General features: G+C 43.9%; 1 protein-coding gene across 1 annotated transcript in view; it reads left to right on the top strand.

The window, feature by feature from the left end:
- The window catches only part of FAM217A (family with sequence similarity 217 member A), a 77,297-nt gene that overhangs the window by 4,924 nt on the left and 48,787 nt on the right, over positions 1–23,586 (top strand). The window lies entirely within an intron of this gene.

Raw genomic sequence — 23,586 nt, 5'->3', positions numbered from 1 at the left:
GTGTGCATGTCTGTTTGGCCGGCCTAAGACGGTTGGCCCTGACATGCAGGGCCGGACTGGGAACCAAAACCGGCCCTGGCAAAGTGCTCGGCCGCCCCCCAGGGCGTTGGGGGTGCCGCCGAGCTCTTTGCAAGGGGGGTTTTCGGCCGATTTTGTTACAGGGCCAATTTTGCAGCTCTGCTGCAAAAACGGCCCTGTAACAAAAACGGCCCCCAGGGGCCCAAAAACGGCCCCTACCCGTGCGGCGCACCGGGGGATTGCCCGGTACCCACTACGGCCAGTTGACATGCACACTTACAAGTGCCCTCTACTCATCCTTCCAGTCCCTGGCTAGTGTCGAGAGGATTGCCTGGCCCGGCCCTAGACTCAGCAGCATCAGCTGCCAGTGAAAAACAACATTGTTTTAATCGTTTTATTTTTCATTCTCACTGGGGCAACGCTCCGCCGCTGCCTGGAACTGTCGGGAACACTACTCCTTTAAATGATGGGAGCACTTTCATTTCGAGGGTGGAAAAGGAATATAGAAACACACAAATATTTCCCTGAAGTGTAGGAGAAGGGATTCCTCAATATGGAATGTCGGGACACGCTCTCGTCGGTAAGAACATCAGAGACTCTATACAACTGGCTACAAGTAGATTTAGTCTTAGCAGCCAAAAGTGACATCTACATTCTTCATATTCCTGTCTTCAACTGTCTCCCAATCATATCCAAACCACTCTACCCAGAACTGTAATGCTCTAAATTCCATATTCAAGCCCATGCCCCACATTCTATAATCTGTAAAGTATGGCCTGTTCTTATGTACTAGCCACCGCGTGGACAATTAGCATCAGCATACCTAATGGAAAGGAGTCCCCGCAGAAACTGAGAATGATCGAAGTTTCTATAAATACTCCAGGGGATATTTTTGCGAAACTCCAAAAAGCCAAATATCTGCACAAACCATAGAGGTAATTCTATGATATGTAGAGTTTCAGCTTTCTACTTTGGACCCTGTGAAAGGGCTGGTGACCTCACAGCTTGTAGGAATCCTTCCGCCTGTCAGGAGCTTGGCTTGATTCTAGGCTTATTGTGTGCATTTCCTGCAGTTGCTATCAAAGGTTAAGACATAACAGATGAGCTTAGCGAATTTAATTATTTATGCAGTCTATTTAATAGAGTGCTGGAGCTCATTATTTTCAATGTAGGGGTTGCTGAACTCATTAAGATTTTAGCAAGTTAAGAACTGCATCCCCTGCCACTTCTTTTATCCTCCTTCCTACATGCCTCCCATTCCCTTATCACTTTTCACTTTTGTGAACATGGTGTGTAACAGCATTGCACCTTAAGAACGTTCCTATTCACCAGAAACAAGTTTTTGTTTAATTACAATGTAATGCTGTTCAATGTAATGCTGTTTAGTGCGAATGGCTATCAGTTCACCAGACATGCTGGGGACTCACCCCCACCCACTCACTAGTACATCCTGGCACCTCACCCACACCTCATCAGACATGTTCCACAGCATTAGAAGAGCACTGCTGCCATTTCTGCTAATGGATTAAATGTGACATGATATCACCCTTTGCACTTTAGCCAGTTTGGATGTGCAAAAGACATTTGACACTGTAGAACGGAAATGTATGACTGCAGTATTGCTATATACTTGGTGGGAACTTCCCACCCTTGGTGACAATGCTATACGCAGACTTGACAGCGAAAGTCTGCAATAACACTCTGATCAGTGAATCATGACCGATTCATAGGGGAACAAGATAAGGTTGTCAATCCTCTCCTTTACTCTTCACAGTATTATGGGAATTAAGCACAGGCATGCACACAAGAATATAATGATAGGGAAAACAGTGCCCTTTATATCAACGAATGCAGATAATATTTTACTATATGTGAAACATCCTGGGGTTACTATACCAGAAATATGTGCTACAATGGAAGAGGTGGATCAATATTTGGTATCCACCTAAAATAAAACTTAGGCGCTTATTTGCGAGCCGCCACCAGGGCATTACTTTTTGTGATGCTCTAGCAGCGCAGATTACAAAATCATATCTTTGAGGCCACGCAAAGCCACTATGCATGGCTTTGGATGTGGCATCATAGATATGAACTGAGGCAGAGCAGCACAAATTGGTACCTTGCCTTACTCTGTGCTCTGGAGGTGTTCCATGGGCACTGCTGTGTGTTTTCCCACGCTACACCCATAGATTTTGACGCTGCTCCACATTTATAAGATTTGTGTCTTTGCTGGTACATATATTAAACGTGCTATTAAGTAGATGGCTACAGTTTTTACCTATGTTTTAGGAATTTCATGTGGTTATTAAGGATATTATCTTGATTTTAATGATAGTTCGTCATGCTTTTCATCGCAGAACTGACTGTCCTCAATATGTTTGATTCTCCGCTTAGATAACCCAGGGGGACACAGCAGACCCCTAATGGGCTTCCTTTTAGGACTTCTGTGTTATGTTTCATATAGGTGCCCGATATACGCTCAGGTAGCAACCAGACTTTTACCTGTATTTCCCCTGCCATTACACTACATAACGGTTCTCGGTACTGACCTTTTACCTAGTTACAGTAATGCCCAAAATGACATGGGGTTTTCTCTGAAAACTCGCCTCATTCATTATGCATGAAGATTCTTGGAATCACAGCAGGAAACCATCTCCTGCATAATAACTATGTATAAGTGTCATTCCTTCCGTCATCCTAGTCCGACATGACACAGCAAGGTATATCCCCTGGGAGTACCACATTAGGTATATAAACACCATATCTTTGCTGAGGCAAGAGAGGAGAAAAGGGCTTCCATGCTGACACACTGACATGAGACACTTTGGTTCCTGCACGCAGACACTCCAGCTCGCAGTGGTCTGACATCCCTTGAGGGGTGTCCATCTCGAGACCAAGACGGGGTCCCACAGTCTCTCACTTCAGGTAATGGGGTTGACTTTATCCTAGAGGGATTCTTGGCTTTTACACCTACATACATGCTAGGTACACTTAGGTACGTCTATTTAGGGTCGAATCGTAGGAGTATGCATTACTACTGTCCTGTATTTGCATTCATGGTTTTAGCACTATGGTAGAACTCTACCATCCTTTTACTCTGTTGGTGCTTACGATCATTTATATCTGTTTCTGTCTTATGGTTGTTTCAGCACAACTAATTTACATTAGAATGATGCTGGTTCAATAAATGTTTATTGAAAAACATCCCCTTCATTTAATCTGTGTATCTCTCTGAGACAAATAGAGCACGAGTGACTGAGCGAAAAGTATCGCACTGTTTTCACGATCCTGAGGGATCAGGGTTGTCATGTTCGATAGTTGCCAAGAACTATTCTCTCCTTGGTAAGAGGGGTTTCTAGTGGCACTGTGAGCTAGCTGGTATGCAGGCTAACATACCCGGTGGGGGTGTCTAGAATCAGTCCGGACACCAATCCTACAGTGTATGTTGTCTAAACGTGCAGATCCTATATAGGTTTATAAAAACTACACGACATGACGCCCAACGGTGGTTTGGTACTTATTTAATGGTCAAATCTGAGTAGTTCAGTCGTGCTATTCTCAGAGACCCCTACTCACATTTCCCCAGAGACGTCTGGAGTGGGAAGGGAACTATCCGCCACAGCTGAGTAAGCATATCCTATGTATTGGCTGTAGGTTTATCAAGCTTGAAGGACAAATTGTTCCTATTGTGCATAAAACCTTATCTCAGTTTCCTTTAAACTTTTCCTTGAAACATTTCCCTTCTTCAAAAATAATGGCTGACAAAGACGCCGCTGCACCAGCACAACGTGCAGCCGCAGTGAGGGAGGAAGAACAGGTAGGAGAAATTAACATTTCAGAAAATGTTAGATCTGCCCTTACTTTAAAACTAGCAGACTATGGGGTCACACCCAGGGGGTGGGACAGTACATTTTGTGATTGAGACTCATGAGTCATACAGAACAGAGGTATTCTATTCATGGGTTAAATTCCCACAATTCCCACAAGCATATGCACAATCAAATGCATTTTCTTCTTACACTGAAGATGAAACACCAGATGAATACTGTCCGTATAAGGACATTGAAATTCCGCTCACCTACTAGGAGCATAGAAACTGGTTTAAAGGCGCCCTCCTCCACACTAACGACAAAATAAGACTAGGTCTGCTCGGAAGAGATGGAGCCACTTGGCAGGTCTTAGCAGCTTACACACTGCATCCAGACATTGACTCAATGCCAGTAGCAGACCTACGTCTACTTCATAAAGAAATAATAAAAACTTTACAGAAACCTGACACAGTTTGTGATGAGAACACTCCCACTTCAGCCAACCAGAGCTACACAAACAGGACACATTCAGGGATCTACAACTAAAATTACACCACAAACTCTACACACAGTCATGGGTAAAATGCCCACTAGACGTGAGCAAATGCCATTCTGGCTAGCTCTAAAAATAACACAGCTAGAGGCAGTATTTCCACACACAAGCCCTCAAGAAAAACACAGAATGCTAACAATCTGCTTGCCAATGGGGCAAACTTCCCAGATAGAGGATTGTACCACTTGAGGTACAGTTTGCTCTGCAATATATACCAGAACTCATGGTATTCCATCATTAGCAGTAATACCAGATGTATTAAGACAAATACAGAATGAGTATGGAGCAGAACTTGCTCTGAACTTAGGGATGAAATTGTGAGGACATATTTCCCAGGTATCAGCTATTATATTAGCTAACATTAAAGGGGATGCTGCAGCAGTGGTAATACACCAACGCCGGAGGAGGGATTTCACTCCTTTACAACAGGAACGTGAATTACCTAAAATTATCGTAGATACCTATGTTTAACTAGGTCAAGATAGTTTGGGAGCTAGCGCAACAAACCCTCAACTTATGGGTGGTCCTGAAAAGGACAACACTAAGCAAGCACCTGATTCTTTCAAAAAGAAATGGGATAAAAACAATTAGAAAAAAAGAATAGAGAAAATAGATCTCAATCCAGGAGTGGGTCTCCTCAACAGGTGCCCTCCGAAAGGAGATACAACCTTAGGAATAGGGATAACATTAAAAAACCTGACAGGTATCACGATACTGATGCACATTCCTCTCGTTCCTTTCAGGGTTCACCAAGAAACTCCGAGAGAGAAGGACGGTCAGAACACAGACAAGAAGAGCGTACAAGGTCCAGAGACACGCAACGCGCCTCAGACTATACTTCCAAAAAAGAAGAAAAGCCAAAATCCAAACCTCAATTTAAAAAGAAGAAAGTAGCAGTTCTTAAAGTTAGACATGCCCAGAATTCTGAGGACTCAACTTCTGAATGGGGTATGGGCTCTGACAATGCTAGACAGTGCAGCAGAAGTAACAATAGCTCGCCTGAACCAGATGGAATTTCTGGTGACACCGGAGTTGAATGAGCATATCACGGTGGAGACACCTGATACAAGGGTAAGTGTCCCACATAGGTTACATGAAATAACACTCCTGATGGAGGGGTACAAACCCCGAAAAATTAAAGGTCTCTTTTGGGAGAACCTCACTTAAGGCTATGACATCCTTTTAGCTGAAAAAGATTGGCCGTCTGAAATTGTTATGGATTGCCCAAAGGGAGAAACTGTAATTTTACCAGCCTTTTCCAACCTCATTCCAATATACTTAAAACATACATACGCACAGGAGTGGGCGATAGCACTTGCTCCAGCATTATATCGTAACCACGTTGGGTGGGATGCTGAGTCACCTCACCATATAATTCCAGTAAAAACGACTCCAACTCCACAGAGACAGTACCCAATAAAATAAGAAGCGAAAAAACAGGACAGGTAGATCTTAAATCAACTTGAATATCAGGATGTAATAGAACCTTGCACCTCTGCAATGAATAATCATTTGTTTCCCGTAATGAAACCCGATAATTCATATTGTCTAGTTTTAGACTACAGACATATGAACACATACACTAAAACATTTGCTGTACAGAATGCACACAGTGCCGCATTAATGATTAACATTGTGAGCAAAAAATATAAAACAACACTGGATATCTCAAATTGATTTTTCTGCCAAAATATAGTGCCTGAGAGCAGGTATTTGACAACATTCTCAGCGCTAGGTTCACAGCATCAATTTTGTCGAATCCCCCAAGGGTATAAGAATAAACCTGGGTTGTTTTCCCCTAGGGTAACAGTTACTTCAGAATTTGGATGAAGAGGCATTGTCCTATGTAGATGATATTTTTATGACGGATGATGATTTAATGGATCACTTAACCAGGGTGAGCAACATCATTTTGGGGTTCGCCTTTGAGGGCTACAAAATCAACTTTAAAAAATCAAAAATAGCCCACCTTATTGTCCGATTCTTGGGATACGAGCTTTCAAGTGAAGGACAGAGCCTGGCAGCCAACTTTTTAGAAATGTGTGCGCTGCTCGAACCTCCTAAATATTTGAAGAATGTACAATCCAGAATGGGGTTTTTAAATTTTGGCAGAACATACATTTTGGATTACGCAGAAAATGTAAAACCTTTAGACGACTTAATCAGACCTGATTTTTCAGTTAAGCATTGGACATAGGAACACACAGATATCCTTTGTTCCCTACAAGCTGACATGATTGCTTCAAAACACTTGCAGACACGCATAAATGTCCGCAACCTGGTGATCCGTGGTATAGTGGGTCAATCTGGGTACACTTACATAACCTTCAATGAAGGAGAAATGTTACCCATAACATACAAATCACACTTGTACACAAATGCTGAAATGCACTTCGCTTCTACAGAAAAAATACTGACAGCAGTACAGACCGCTGTTGTGAGAGAAAGAGCACTGGCTCAGGGGAAACAAATATTTGTCATAACTCCAGCATTTGAGGCTGCTGCAAAGGCACGTGTTCCTAATGCTAAAGCCTTACATCCAAGATGGATACAATGGGCTAATTCTCTTACTGCAACGGATGTAGAATACAGATATGACCCTAGTCTAAAAATACAAGCATTCCTGCAATATGAACAAGAATATCCTCTCTCAAATGAAATAATATCTTAAGATCAGTCTGAATACATTATTTACACTGACGAATCTTCTCAGCCCGCCGTAGAGAGTAAACCGCAATGCAGCACCGCATGTGCAATTGTGAAGGGTCGTATGCAGGAAGGCAAGTTCCATCCTAGCAGTACGAAGACACAGTCTCTAGGAGATTGTACGGCACAGCTGGCAGAACTAACAGGCACATGCATCATTGTTTAAGATTGCGACTCTCTATTTGCGATTTTTACGGAATCGCAAATAAAGAATCGCAAAAACGCAATGCAACAAAAAAATTGCGAAAAATTAAATAATCGTTAAAAAACGCAAAAATATTAGCAATTTTGGTAATTGCGAAATCGCTAATAGCAATTTCGCTATTTGCAAAATCGTTATTACTGAAGTCGCTTTTTGATGCATCTTGATGACATCATAACCAGGAAGTCAGCATCAGAAGCCTCATTTTCTGTGCACAGTCATAGGGAGAGGAGGGAGCTGGCTCTGGGAACTGAACAGGAGTGGGATTGAGACATTGGAAACACCTGGCATTTGTAAAAAAAAATGGAAACTATACAAACAGCAGAGGATGTGATGGCGTTCATGTTGAAAGGAATTCATTGGCTGATGAAGCTGTGAAAGGGGCAGTATGAACTGATGCCGTAGCTGCAATCATTTTTCAAAAACGAGACTAGACGGACAGATAATGGTAGCTGTCATTGCTTCACGCAAAAACAGCTCAGCCTTACCGAAAGGTTTTCCACTCAAGTACTCCTACAAGTTAGATGCAAATAACATTCCGTATACTCAAATTGCAGGAGTGGGGGATAGAGTAATACCAAACATGGATCGCAGATTGGGTTTAATTCTAGCTGCACACAAGGGTCTAGGTTCTGCACACACAGGGATTACTGCAACGGTTTCTTTATTGAAACAGCGCTTTTGGTGGCCAGGATTAACTAAATAGACAAATAATTTTGTCCTAAATTGCGACATCTGTCAGCAGATAAAGGATTCCCCCGTGGCGCGTCCAGCACAGACACCATTACTAATATCAGACAGACCTCTCCTTGTGTCTATTTGGACCACTGCAGCCCCCTACAATCGGATGGAGCTTACAAGGACACCTTGGCGGCAGTAGATCCATGTTCTAGATTCCTATGGATAGGGCCTTAGCGCTCGGCTGAAACTCGACCTGTTATAAAATATTTGCGAGTCTTCATTATTTGGCTCATTATATTCTGACCGCGGCCCCGCATTTAGCTCTGGGGCTTACAAGGAAGCTGTGAAAAGTTTGGGTGTAGCATTGTGGTACTCCTCTCCGTCCCATCCAGAGGGAAATTTGGTCGTGGAGAGGAAAAACTGAGACATAAAGCAATATTTAACAGCAAGAGTATTAGGTTTGGGTGGTAGTTGGGTCAATCACTTACATGGGGTACAACGAGCCCCCAATAATATGCCAAAAAGTTCCCCAGGAGGTGTCACTCCTTATGAGGTCCTATTTGGGACAAGAATGTGGGTGCCCGATCTCGATTGTGAAAGCACAGTGGCGGATGAAAAAACTTTTGACATCAATGAACGATTGTCTGTTTTACAGGATCTCAATGAGTCCCGGGCACTACTAAGCAACATGAAAGTAAAACGCACTGCCACTGGGGAAATCACATCAGTCACGGCAAGACGTGCCTGGATCCCAAAAGTCGAGGATCTGGTCAGAGAATAGATTGTGGACAAAAAAGAATTTGGGCCATCATACAGAAAACCCGTACATGTCCTGGCTGTCGAAGGAACAAGAACAGTACTTCTTCCACCTTTTGCTGGCAAAAAAGAAAGGAGATTTGTCTCAGTTGATTTGATGAAACCACACTACGTGGCTGATATTGAATAGTAGGCCTCGTGGGCTCCTGGGTAGTCAACGCTATCCTCTCGCTAACATACTGGAAGTTCAGACGGAAAGACCTATAACACTTGAAGAGTCACCAATACGAAATGATGGAATTTCCAACAATGAAATGGAACTCATTCCTCTTGAAACAGAGCATCCCAACACAAATGAAAGACAGATATCAATTTGCCCTCAAACCGATGTCTACATCAATATGCCTCTACAAAACCTGCTGAGCTACCAAAGATAGATCGAACTGCACTGGCTACTTCAACGACTTTGATACCTTCTCTCTTGATCCCAGTGAACCTAAGACAATGCCAGTTCCGGTTTCCCATAAAGCAACAAATTTGTGATTTCTACACTTTTCTGAAAAAGACTTATCTGGTATCACCATGGCTCCAGCTCTGGATAATAACTGGAACATTGTTTTTTCTGTTCTGGATAGTAGGCCTATGACTGTCTTTTGCTTACTCATGAACAGAAATTATTTCCCAGAACGCTCTGCAGTTTCCAAAGTGAACTTGGTCCTGAAAACTCATATGTCATCTCATCATGAACAACGAGACCTGCCCTTCGTGAACATTACAGCTATTTCAATTCCTGATGGTATAATTTGGGACATGGTTGATTATGATGTATTTGGCCCTACTGAACTTTTGAAAATTCCTCATTTATTTAAAATTTCTCTAAATGATATCATTACCTCCAGTACATTTTCGGATGATTCTTATTTTGAAACTGTAAATAATATGTTGTCTGATTTGGAACAATCCGCTGCATTTTCAAACACTGAAATGTTAGAGGACACATCTGATTTTGACACTATTTCCTGTTATCAATATTTTGGTAATCACTTCTTACATAAATCCAGTATCCCACGTAATGTTTTTACATACCACCAATGGTAACATAGCCCGACACTGCCAAAAGGTAGTTCAAAAACATTTACACAGAAGTTTTCTTATTTTTTAGGGTTTAACACTACAGACCAAACCTCATATTACTATAAGGTTGCACCTACAACTGCACAGAAAAATATGCTAACTAACACCAAACAGGTCTATTCTGCATCCTTTATTACCCAACTGTCTGAACAGGGCTTCGACTTATGGAAGGACACAATAGACATTAAATCAGTCTGGGGTTCAAAGGACTGGCAGGTACAGGGAACATAGGCTCTATTTCGCACTTGCCTTATCCCATAGCAGATCATCTTTTTGAATGACACAGTGCAACGGACTTCCTGTCTTGGACTAGCCAAGAACAAGGATTTGAAAGCATATGAATTTTACATTGCATGGAGGGGATACAATAGATGACATCATATAGTACAATACTTCAGACCCCAATTGGAAGGGATGGTTAGTTTGGCCCACAGACACACATAGATGTCAATCAAGATTCAGGGGTACAACCAAAGGGTTCAGTATCCATAGGCCAGATTAACGCTATGTACAAAGAGAACATCCAGGGGTAGTGACATCTTACAGTGTTGGGAAGTTGTGCCTCGATTGGCTAAAAACCTCGACACTGTCCCAGGTGAAACAGCACTTATCCTTACTCTCAAATGAGGTGGATCTAAGGGATCTTTTATTAGGTCCCCAAAAGCCATGTCAGAAACGTTTCTTATATGCTGTCTATAATAAAATCTGGAAATTCTCTCAACAAGAAGCCGCAGAGAGACTTCGTGAAATAGATATAATTAACCGAGAAAAGGCATTAGCTGTCGTTGACAATAGTATGACTACATTAACATCCAGGACTTATTTACTGGGCAACATTCTATCTTCTGGTATTGATATACTAGAACAGGACTTGTCCATACTACAATATGGACGATCTCAACTACGTTCTATTATGTTATTAAGCTGGACGCTGCAATCATTGCATGCTGGTTATGTGCCTTGGTGAGTTATCAACAGTACGTCCCTATTTTCTGCAAACAATTTAACTGAGAAGCAGATAACAATGGCACAAAGCAGAGCAAAATATACAATGCTGCGATTGAAAAACTGAATCAATTACCCTTTACTGTGGCAGAGTCACCTTCCACAGAATGTTTAATCCATGGCCATATAACATTACCGGTCACGACTTTCCAGTTTCAGTATTGCCTAAAACAACAGCAGGCAGGCAGATATGATGCGATGGGTTAGGGAATTCATCAAGTAATCTTGGGAATTGCCATACAGATTTCGGTACAGAAGTGGGGACATGGAAGTGTTTCTTAGTGGTACTAACTGCAAGAATGTTTAAGTGGATCTCTCATATGCCAGGATATCATGCTTCACAGGGCCTGTAATGGTTCAGTTGATAACTTATCCTGTCACTTGAAAGGGTCCCCAGCTGCTGTGATTAATCCGATGCTCAGGTTACTTTCGAATGGGAGTTACTTGATGCTGAACGATCAAGGTTGTTGTAGGATGCTCCCGAGCATCGCATATCATGTCACTGTAAGCTCCTGGATTATTTGCTGTTTCCACCGACCCACACAGTCAGGGAGGTGCCGTTATGGCCTTCGTTGAATGTTTCCTTTATACGGTTTGATACTCTGAACAGAAGGAAAGCCATGCTTTTACGGAAAACCGTGCCCTTAACCTCTGCCCTAGAAACCTATGCTCTTCAGGTCGCAAGGTCTTCGGCTGAGATACTGTCACTAGTACGAACAAACTGCCCTTTTCATTTCACAGAAATGGTACAACATACCTTTAACATGTCTGATACGATGGGTATAGTACACCTATTTAAGACCATAGGTTCTGTACTGTTAAGCTCCTTTCAGACAATACTCAGAGTTATTCCCAACTTCATACACTCCGGGTTTGGAAGCATTTTTGGAGGCCTTCCACTGATCCTGTTCCTAATAGCAGGAATCCTGATTGTAATTTTTCTGCTACACAATGGACATCCCAGTCACCAAGGAGATGGAAAAAATGCTCTTGGAGCGCCAATACCATGATCGCATGGTACTCCATCTGAGCATACCTCACCTTCGGGAACTAAGCGAGTCTTGGTTCCTATAATTTTGACCAATCTGGATTGACTGTGTTCTGCCTCTACTCCGCTGCCTATTCTGCGGACAAGAATGTATGTTGGATCTCTGTCTAACACTTTGTCGTACTTTAGAATTTGGGACCGCGTAGGAGGCAGGGCCCTACCCCTGTCTATCCCGGTTTTAGTGAACCGCGAATGGTTAATGCGGTATGTACAAGTGCTTTGTGTAACGTTTTAGCTATGAATGCACTGTGTATACGCTATTATACATCACTACGTGGGTTCCATCTTAGAGCGGTGGCCATCTTATGGTTGCCCTCACCTAGGCTACATAGCATGAAGCAAATACGGGCCTTTTAGAGCACATGTGCTTTCCTTTGACTTTTCTGTGACCTGGGCAGCTTGGCTCCGCTGCCCCAGGTCAGTCCGGTCTCACGAGTTCCCCGTCCTCTGGCCACCTGTGATTAGCATCAGGGCTTGACACACCATAAAGCCTTTACATTAAACACGAGCCTCCAGCTAATCTCTTTCGCATCTGACTGTTCCTGCTTTATGGCTTGTTTTCCAAACAGGAGATGCTCATGTTTATTGGGGCCTATCGATATCTGATGTGGGATCTGAGCCTTGCTGGGTAAATAATTGCGGGCTGGCTTAACTGGAATGTGGGATGGTCATTATGACTCTGCCTTTTCGTTTGAAATGTATACATATAAATGACCATGCCATAAAACAAGGAATGTATGCCTGAAGCAGGATATTTTGTATTTAAGGAGAAGCCCGTTTCTGTGATTTTCAGCAGTCTCCTGAGAACATACACGCTGTTGTACTTCTAGGATACCTGTAATTGGTCTGCAGCCAATAAACTGATCTTTGACTTCACCCAGAAGACTCTGTGTTTCTGTAGGTCTGAAACAGGAAGAACCCGAAGTCATAGGGTGTGTTCCCCTGCACCGCTGGGCTTAAAATTCCCGGTACTTCAGTTGGCGCCCAACTCGGCGCGATTTCAGCGGTACCGGTCCAAGCCAGAGGTTCGTGAGGAGCTTCGTGTGGAAATTCTGGAGGAAGGCCGCCACTTCATCGACCCCTGCATGTCGACGTGGTCCAAAAGTCTTTTCTGCGAGGTTCTCCGCGTCCCGACGGCTACGAAGGACTGCTGCCCTGATTAATCGCCCTGTTTTGGACCCTTGACAATTTTGGTAGAGCGAAACAATCGAGAGAGTCTTCTGGTGACGCCATTGATCATCGATATTCAGTTAAGTATAAGTGGAGCGTCTCCCAGTTTGAATTTGGTATCCTTCGGGATTATTTTGATTTGGAGTTTGCAAACCCCAAAGCCAGAGGACTCGCGTATTCACGAGACTATCGTAATCGATAATCCTTTGAAGTTGGGAACTAGACTAGTGAGCGAAGATGCCTGGTGCTAGTGTATTTGGTAATTGGTTTTGTTTAAGTTGTAGAAGGGATTTCCAGTTAGAGGATTCATGTCCGGTTCCTCCAATTGGTACTCCAACTTATGAGCTTTATGTAAAACATGGCGTGGGCCCCATTGCATATAATGAAGTATGGATCCGATATACCAGAAAGGACGGTGTTTTGAAATGGCCCCAAAATGGTAGTTTCGATACAGATATCTTAGATAATTTGGAAGTTAAATTGTTTAAAAAGAAAGCCCGGCCGGCGATGTTTGATTCTTTCCGCCTATGGCGAAAGGAAGCCAAACAGAAGGAAATTAAGCTAGCAAAGAGGAATAAGAGAGAAAGAGGTATGTCAGTGATGCAAGCAGCTGTGCAATTTAAAGATAATGAGGAGGAACAAATGAAGGAACAGTTACATAGACAGCGCAAACTAGGGATTGATAAATGTTACCCTGTTTTGTCACCCCTTGTGCAAGATGAGACAAAAGAGAAAGAGAAAGATTCCCTAATGTCCCATTTGTTAAGTTCACCACCCCCATATGCGCAAAATGCCACAGCACCTCCACAGATTGTAAATGCGCAGCCTCCAGTAAATATGCCGCAAGCCTTCCCGCAGCCGCCAGCTCCTCTTCAGCTGGCTCCTATCCCTGCAGTGCAGCCCTCTCAAGGGCCGCCAGTTTTGCTGCCTGTTACCCCCGCGCTTCCTGCGACTTTGCCTAGCACGCCAGCGGCTTCCCCTGGCGCTCCTTCTTACACTACCCAGGTACCTGTATCTGAATCTGTTTTTCTTCCCTCTGTCTATCCCCCCATTTTCGCCTCAACCTCTCCTTCAGCACGACAACGACTAGCTAATGTAGTTACTAGTCTAATGTCGCCTCTCTTTAGGTCATCTAGTGCGACTCCTGCCTTACAGCGTAAGCAATTGCGCAGTCAGCTGCCTGGTCCCGACGAGAAAGAGGTGTTAGATCATCTGGCGCGTAGGTGGATTGGTTTCCCTTCACTCTATGATGTGGAATCAGTTGTTAACATTTTTCACCAATGGGATGCCCCAAAACAGAGGTATGTCTTTGATAAAATGTGTGAATTCCTCTGTGAGGAATTGGAGGATAATGGTGCAAACCCAAACCCACAGGAATTGTGTCGAGTGCGATTTGATTTTGAAAAAGGTACAATTGTGGGCCCCAATGTAGATAAAGCAGTTGCGACTTTACTGTCCCTCAGAAATGGGGATTGTCAGCAATCATTGTTCGAACAGGAATTCCCTGTGGGGAAGAATGGAAAAGCGCGACTATACCCTATGAGAGAAGTCCCTCCGGTATGGAAGGAAGCCGTTGCGGCTGATGCCGCTAGAAATATTGTTGCTGCTCCAGCTCATTTTCAGCGTGTTTGGGTGCATGTCCCATGGAAGAGATCTGAGGTGTTAGCACTTAAGCAGACATTGCCTGACCCCCGTAAAAACCCTACGGGTTATTATAAGAAGTTATCACAAACTGCAGAATCATGTGTAATGAATTTGGCTGACATAGATATGTTGTTTGGGAATGTTGTTCCACAGCCTTTATGGGGATCCATTCGTAATGTAGATCACGCTGCAGAATTGGGTAACACATGGGCTAATATCATTGCTGCAGATGCTGGCCAAGTTGGTGGCGCGAAACCTGATCCTTTAGTAGCAGAACTCCCTGGTCGAATTATTACCTACATGAAAACTATAATGCCTGCGATGCGCGTAAATTGGGATAAACTATCCACATGTAAGCAGAAGAAAGATGAGACAGTGTCTGATTTCTTCACCAGGTTTGAAGAAACGTTTATCGATCACAGTGGTCAAGACATGAGCACTGAAGGTGGCCAACGGTTATTTGTTGATAAATTTGTGCAGAATCTACTTCCCGAGTTGTGTAAAAAATTATAAGACACAGAAAGTTCTTGGGCTGTTTCCTCTTCAGCGCAAATACTGGCTACTGCACAGTATTATGAGAATAGAGACAAAGATGAGAAGGATAGAACAGATAAGAAAACGAAAGAACTAAAAACAAAGGTCCTCTTGCAGCAGGCTTATCCACCACGTGGAGGACAGAGTAATTATAGGCAAACACAAGGTATCTATCAGCAGCCCCAACAATTTCAGAATAATCAGCAAATGAATGGGTATTATCAACCACGAATCCCTGTAGGTCCCAACCAATGTTCATATTGCAAAGAGGAAGGTCATTTTAAATATAGTTGCCCTAAATTAATGCAGCGTCACAGTAATGCGTATGGAGCAAGAGGTAGAGGTGGTCAGCAAGCTCCTAGAGGCAGAGGGCGTGGAAATGTTCCCCACAACGCGCGTCCTCTTCCGCCTCAAAATACCATAAATAGCTTTGATCAGCAAGCCAACGCGACTGGTAATACAGCTCAGTACTACAATAATGATTATTATGCAGAAGACGACAATGTAGAAGATAATGATTACTAGGACAGCCGTAGACAGAGAGAGGGAGTTGTTTCAGTGCCAGTGGATCAGAGCGGACCTTATGTTAAAGTAACTACAGCAAATGTAACGGAGCCCTTTCTGCTGGATACTGGTGCTGCAAAGAGTTTAATTATGCATTCAAAACTCCCTGGCGCGCCTTTGTCTGGCGAAATGAATGTTTCAGTAGGTTTTTCTGGCGCTCCAGTTAGGAATCCGATTTCTAGTCCTATGTCACTTTCTGTTGGACCTTGTGAGCTAAAAGCACCCCTCATCCTAACGACAGGATGTGGTGAAAATTTGCTAGGATTAGATTTGCTAAAAAGATTGCATGCAACGCTATATTGTTCTCCCTCAGGAGTACAACTTACATTAGGCAAGAAAGTTATTTCCCCGATGTATTTGTCTAAAAATGCAATGCCACCTGAATTGTCATCCCTTCCGGATGTCCTTTGGGCTACTGGTCCCAATGATGTGGGTCTTTTGGAAATACCGCCATATGTGGTCACTTTAAAAGCCAATGTCAGATTGCCACGTATTCCCCAGTACAAGATCTCCAATGAAGGTCAGAAAGCATTGTTAGCAATTGTCAGTGATTTGATTAAAAAGGGTGTAATTGAAGAGACAAGGGGCAACGTTTGCAATAGTCCTGTTTTACCTGTCTTAAAACGAACGGACCCTTCACAGCCACCTGTTTAAAGATTTGTGATTGATCTTAGAGAGGTTAATAAGATTGTTGTGCCACAGTTTCCAGTTGTCCCTGATATAACTGCCTTGTTAACTATGATTCCAGCCTCCGCTGCATGGTTCTCAGTGATCGATTTAAAGAATGCTTTCTTTAGCATCCCAATTGCAGAGGAGAGCAGAGACATTTTTGGCTTTAGTTTAGGAGGTCGAAGCTTCCGCTTTAAACGCGCTCCCCAGGGCTACTGTGAGAGTCCATCAATATACAGTCAGGCTTTAAAAGCGCAGCTTGATGCACTGGTTTTACCCAGTGGCGCTATCCTTATTCAGTACGTTGACGATTTACTAATCGCCGCGGATACTGAAAAGATTTGCAAAAACGCTACCTTGTCATTGTTGCGTCATTTGTCTGCCTTTCATCACAAAGTGTCTCTCTCAAAGCTGCAATATTGTCGACAAGAAGTGACCTACTTAGGTCATCTCTTATCGAAGGAGGGAAGGAAACTGACCCCAGAAAGAATTCAAGCCATTACACAGTTGAGTGTGCCAAGAACACAGAGAGAAGTGCGTGCTTTCTTGGGCATTACTTCATACTGTAGGCATTGGATTCCTAATTTTTCCTTGTTGGCAAAACCTTTGTTAGCATTAACATGCAAAGACACACCGAATCCTATCCCATGGTCTGAAGAGTGTCAGAAAAGTTTTGTGGAATTGCGCAATGCATTATGTTCAGCTCCTGTGTTGGGTACCCCTGACTACAGCAAGCCTTTTACATTGTATGTTCATGAGAAAGATGGTTGCGCATTATCAGTGTTAACACAACCTTTTGGCGACAGACCGCGTCCATGCGCGTATTTTTCGTCAACCTTGGACCCGGTAGCGAGGGCATTGCCAAGTTGTCTGAGAGCCACAGCCGCCGCAGCTATGTCTATTCGACAGTCTGCTGGCCTAGTAATGGATAATACATTGATTGTTATGGTTCCACATGCTGTGGACACATTGTTAAACAGGACCAAGACACAACACTTAACTAGTGCGCGATTATCTGGTTATGAGCTGACACTGTTAGCAAACCATATACACATAAAGAGATGCAACACATTGAATCCAGCTACACTATTGCCAATTCCAGCAGACCTAGATGAGATTGAGCAACATGATTGCCTGTTCAGAACAGAAGAAGAGACGAAAGGGAGAGAAGATCTTAAAGATACTCCCCTGACTGAGTGTGATGGTACTTTATGGGTGGATGGTTCGTGTTTCAAGCTTCCAAATGGTGATACGACTGCTGCATATGCTATCACAACTTTGCACACGATTGTGGAAACTGCGCGTGTGCCACAAAATTCGGCTCAAGCAGCAGAATTGATTGCCCTTACGAGAGCATGCGTGTTGTCTGAAGGAATGAAAGTGAACATATATACGGATAGCCAGTACGCCTTTGGCGTGGCTCATAGTTTTGGGTGATTATGGAAAGAACGTGGGTTCCTGACTTCGCATGGAGCTAAGATTCAGAATGGCAAGTTGGTGAATGATCTCCTTGAGTCACTGACCCTACCGTTACAAGTTGCGATTATGAAATGCAGTGCGCACAAGAAAATCACTGCTGATGTTGGTCGTGGTAATGCGTTTGCTGATGAAGTCGCGAAAGAAACAGCAAAAGATGTGAAGACTCGAATGTATGTTGCAGGCCCTGCAAGATGGGTTGGTGATGTTGGAATGTGTGAAAACACAATAGAGAGTGTAAAGTCCCTTCAGGCTGAAGCCACAGAGAAAGAGTTGAGCAAGTGGAGAGAAAGTATGGGTAAGTTGGATGAGAATGGTTGTTGGATTGATTTGTCAGAACATAGGCGATGGTTGTTACCTGATGCATATATGCTTCCAGTGGTTACTATGGCACATGGGATGGCACATATCAGTATGAAAGGAATCTGTAAGTTGTTGGCTCCAGTATGGCAGAATGCTGGAATTCCTAAGTGTGCAGAGAATGTGGTCAAGAATTGTATGGTATGCTTGAAGTACAACCCTGGTAGGGGAACCCCAACTCCAGCTGGTCATTTTGCGCCTCCATCATATCCATTTGAAGTTTTGCAGCTAGATTTTATCCACATGGAAAGGTGCAACAACCTGAAATTTGTGTTGGTGGTTGTCTGCGCTTTTTCAAAATGGATAGAGGCGTATCCCCTAAAAGACAACACTGCTCTAGCCACAGCCAAAGCCCTTGTGAAGGAATTTTTTCCTAGGTTTGGAATGCCAAGAATGGTGTGGAGTGATAATGGGAGTGAGTTTGTGGGTCAAGTGATGAAGAATGTGTGTGAGGGATTAGGGGTTAAGCAGAAATTCCACGCTGCAAATCACCCCCAATCAGCTGGATTAGTAGAGCGCTACAATGGCGCTCTAAAACTCAAATTGGCCAAAATCCAGGCGAGCTCAGGTCTTAAATGGCCTGACGCTCTGCCTCTAGCACTCCTGTCCACCAGAATGACCGTGCATTCACGAGTGGGACTTAGTCCCTACGAGGTCGTTTTTGGCCGCCCGGCTAATGTATGGGGTGTGCCAAGACCGACAAAATTCAGTGAAATCGAACATCCAGTACTGCTTGATTATTTGTACGAATTGACGGCTAAATTGCGTGTTTTACACCAACAGGTGCACGATACTCTTCCCCAGGCCTCTGAGGCTCCAGGACACCCTATCGACCCTGGCACGTGGGTTTTGGTAAAAAAGTTCCAGCGCAAAAGCAACGATGAGCCTCGTTGGATCGGCCTTCATCTCGTACTCCTGTCTACAAGATCAGCTGTTCGAGTAAAGGGGAAGAAGAACTGGATCCACGGCGCCCACGTGAAAAGGATCCCTTTGCCTCTGCCGTATGACCAGTGGGTCCAGGAGGGTATCGCAGACTCTGAAACAGACACTGTACCTCGTTTTGTGCCGTTCAGTGATGCACGCATAAAAGGCACAACTTCAGCACAACAGAGTGACGATATTTTGCAAGAAGCTGTGCCACCGTCAATTCGATTGGACACCACAGAGCCTGAACTCTTGTTTCAAGATCAGACAGTACCTGGCCGTTTTCATTATAATCTAAGACCAAGGCCTATGGACAAATAAATATTCTTTTTCTTTTACCTTTTTATTTTTTGATAACCAGAGCTCTCCCATCTGAAGGACTTTCTTGATTTTTGTTTTTCGAACCACCATCCGGGTTCAGCCGCAGGGTCGCGGTGTCAAGACTTTGGGGTACAGGCCGAAGACGTTAGGTCAACGGTTCTGGTTGGTCTAGGGCGTTCCCTGGACTGACAGGCGTACTCCTTAGCAGAAGATACTCACCCGCCGCGAGCGGCACGATTAGAGGATGGAGTTTTTTAAGATGGAGAGACTCGCTGAGGAAATGAACTTTAAAGCAAGAATGTGTAAAATAATGAAGAGCAAACGTTTTGTATTTTTATGCCTGTTTGTATTATGTAGTATGGTAGTGTTTACTGTAGGATTTGTATTCTTCTCCTCTCAAGAGCCCATTGCACCCACTGTACAGCCTATACCTCCTCCTACTATCTCCTCACACTCTTTTCACCCTCTGCCTGAACATGAACAAGCTAGACGATCAGAGTTTGTGAATAACTCGTTTATTCAGCTCCTGCACCAGCACCAACTAGTCATGAATACAACCAATTGCTGGGTGTGTGGTTTAATGCCACATACCATTAATAAGGGTGTTCCCTATCTAGTGCTGCCGTTTAGTTACAATGGATCGTCATGGGCATTCCAGACCATGTTTCTCTTTGCATTAGATGCCTACTCCCCGCGACAACCGCGTTCCATCAGACCTAGCACCGATAACAAAGCTTTAATGAAAGGAGTTGCCGATATGAGCAGAGATATCGACTCATACTCATCTATTCCCAAAGAAGAGTTGAGAGCTTATGTAGGGTGGAACGCGACGGGGTATAGTATTAGTCTGGGTGAAAGACAGCGAAAAATCTCATCCCCAATCTGGGTCGTACCCCACATAGGTCGGTTCTGTTTGCAAGGTAATGGTCAGAATCCTAGAGCTCAGCTGGGAAGAAGTGACTGTACTGAAACGTACACTTTTCTGTCACAGTTTTCCCCTGCGTTTTTGGCTGCCAAGGGTACATATTTTATCTGCAATGACCGAGCATATACATGGTTGCCCTCTGACTTCTCGGGCACATGTTATATTGCAAATCTGCTACCGCCAACATTTACTGCCGCCTCTGACTATCACAAGACCAGAGTTGTGAGAGGCGTGATTAGTAAGGAGGATACTGCCGGTCAGGAAGCGGGAGATTTCTTTTTGGGTTTCCTGCCGTTTTGGGGACCTATGGTTAATAGTAGGAACCTGAGACAGCTGACTCGTGTGGTTGAATCCACTGTTAATGTTACGGCTGGTGCCCTTGGTAATTTGACAGCTGAGCTCCAGGCGGATCGCCTCATGACTTTGCAGAACCGCATGGTTCTAGACGTCATACTTGCAGACCGCGGTGGGGTATGTAAGGTTATCCAATCTAGTTGTTGCATTTTCATACCAGACAACGCTCCAACAGTTTATCAAGCCATCTCCAAGCTACATAAAATATCTGAGTCCATACACGTGGATAAAAGAGATTGGTCACTGGTGGGGTGGTTCTGGGAACTGATATCTGCCTGGGGTTGGAAAGTTCTGATGGTCATTGGAATGATCTTAGCCATCCTTTTCCTGTTCTGTCTGTGCATACAGTGTGCTCCTGCGATATGTGGCCTCTGTGCTACATTATGTGTAAGGAAACCTGTATCGAGGGACGAGCTAAGTAATAGGATGATGCTACAGCAACATCTCCATGACTTCGTGAATATTGACCTAGACTCGGATTGAAATGAGTATAGTTATTGCCTATGTAAGGGCAAAAGGAGGGTCTGTCGTACTTTAGAATTTGGGACCGCGTAGGAGGCAGGGCCCTACCCCGGTCTATCCCGGTATTAGTGAACCGCGAATGGTTAATGCGGTATGTACAAGTGCTTTGTGTAACGTTTTAGCTATGAATGCACTGTGTATACGCTATTATACATCACTACGTGGGTTCCATCTTAGAGCGGTGGCCATCTTATGGTTGCCCTCACATAGGCTACATAGCATGAAGCAAATACGGGCCTTTTAGAGCACATGTGCTTTCCTTTGACTTTTCTGTGACCTGGGCAGCTTGGCTCCGCTGCCCCAGGTCAGTCCGGTCTCACGAGTTCCCTGTCCTCTGGCCACCTGTGATTAGCATCAGGGCTTGACACACCATAAAGCCTTTACATTAAACACGAGCCTCCAGCGAATCTCTTTCGCACCTGACTGTTCCTGCTTTATGGCTTGTTTTCCAAACAGGAGATGCTCATGTTTATTGGGGCCTATCGATATCTGATGTGGGATCTGAGCCTTGCTGGGTAAATAATTGCGGGCTGGCTTAACTGGAATGTGGGATGGTCATCATGACTCTGCCTTTTCGTTTGAAATGTATACATATAAATGACCATGCCATAAAACAAGGAATGTATGCCTGAAGCAGGATATTTTGTATTTAAGGAGAAGCCCGTTTCTGTGATTTTCAGCAGTCTCCTGAGAACATACACGCTGTTGTACTTCTAGGATACCTGTAATTGGTCTGCAGCCAATAAACTGATCTTTGACTTCACCCAGAAGACTCTGTGTTTCTGTAGGTCTGAAACAGGAAGAACCCGAAGTCATAGGGTGTGTTCCCCTGCACCGCTGGGCTTAAAATTCCCGGTACTTCAACTTCCATTGGGTGCGCCACCGGACGTAGATGCTTTACTGGACCCATTAAAGGCCCATGTGCTGCTGTGTCCTCAGCTTATTCCCATGTTGATGTCGGCATTTTTGTAGTCATCACGGGATGCTTCAGCTCCTGCTGGAACGGAGACTGCCTCCTCTACAGGCACACAAGTCATGGATACTATACAGGATTCCCCAGCATCGGCTGTGAGCACTGCAGAAGATCATCTGTGCTCGATTGGCCTGATCTGGGAGGTGTTGCAAGGATCGTCGTGTGCGTTGGCACGCAACAGTGATGTTGCGTCTCCCAGCCAGGACACATAAACATTTGGCTCATTGTGTGCTGGGAAAAATGTGGCCTTTTTCAAAACAACCTAAATTTGCAATCTTAAACAATAGACTATTTTTAAATACTGCATTGCTTTCAGGCACTCGTAGTTGTTCGGACCATATATACGAACATATTGTAAGAGACTTCTACAGCGTAAACTAGTATTTTTTACGCATTTTTGCTTATTAGATTATCTGCGTATTTTAGAAGTACATATAGTATTTTTCATATGTCGTCCAGTCGGATGAGGAGTAGGTGTTATGTTTCATACAGGTGCCCGATATAGGCTCAGGTAGCAAGCAGACCTTCCACCTATATTTCCCCTGCCATTACACAGCATAATGGTTCTTGGTACTGACCTTTTACCTAGTTACAGTAATGCCCAAAATGACATGGGGTTTTCTCTGAAAACTAGCCTCATTCATTATGCATGAGGATTCTTGGAATCACAGCAGGACACCATCTCCTGCATAATAACTATGTATAAGGGTCATTCCTTCTGTCATCCTAGTCCGACATGACACCCAGCAAGGTATATCCACTGGGGGTACCACATCGGATATATAAACACCAAATCTTTGCTGAAGCAAGAGAGGAGAAAAGGGCTTCCATGCTAACACACTGACGCAAGACACTCTAGCTCGCAGTGGTCTGACATCTCTTGCAGGGTGTCCATCTCAAGACCAAGATGGGGTCCCACAGTCTCTCACTTCAGGTAATGGGGTTGACTTTATCCTAGATGGATTCTTGGCTTTTACGCCAACATACAAGGTGGTACACTTAGGTACATCTAGTTTGGGTCACATCCTAGGAGTACGCATTACTACTGTCATGTATTTTTATACTTGCTTGTATTCATGGTTTTAGCACTATGGTAGAAATCTACCATCCTTTTACTCTGTTGGTGCTTACGATCATTTTGATCTGTTTCTGTCTTATGGTTGTTTCAGCACACCTATTTTACATTAGAATGATGCTGGTTCAATAAATGCTTATTGAAAAATGTCCCCACCGTTTAT

This window comes from Triturus cristatus, chromosome 5_2 (assembly GCF_964204655.1).
Source record: "Triturus cristatus chromosome 5_2, aTriCri1.1, whole genome shotgun sequence".
NCBI lineage: Eukaryota > Metazoa > Chordata > Amphibia > Caudata > Salamandridae > Triturus > Triturus cristatus.
Note: the sequence above shows the minus strand (reverse complement) of the source record. Positions and strands in the feature narration are given on the sequence as shown.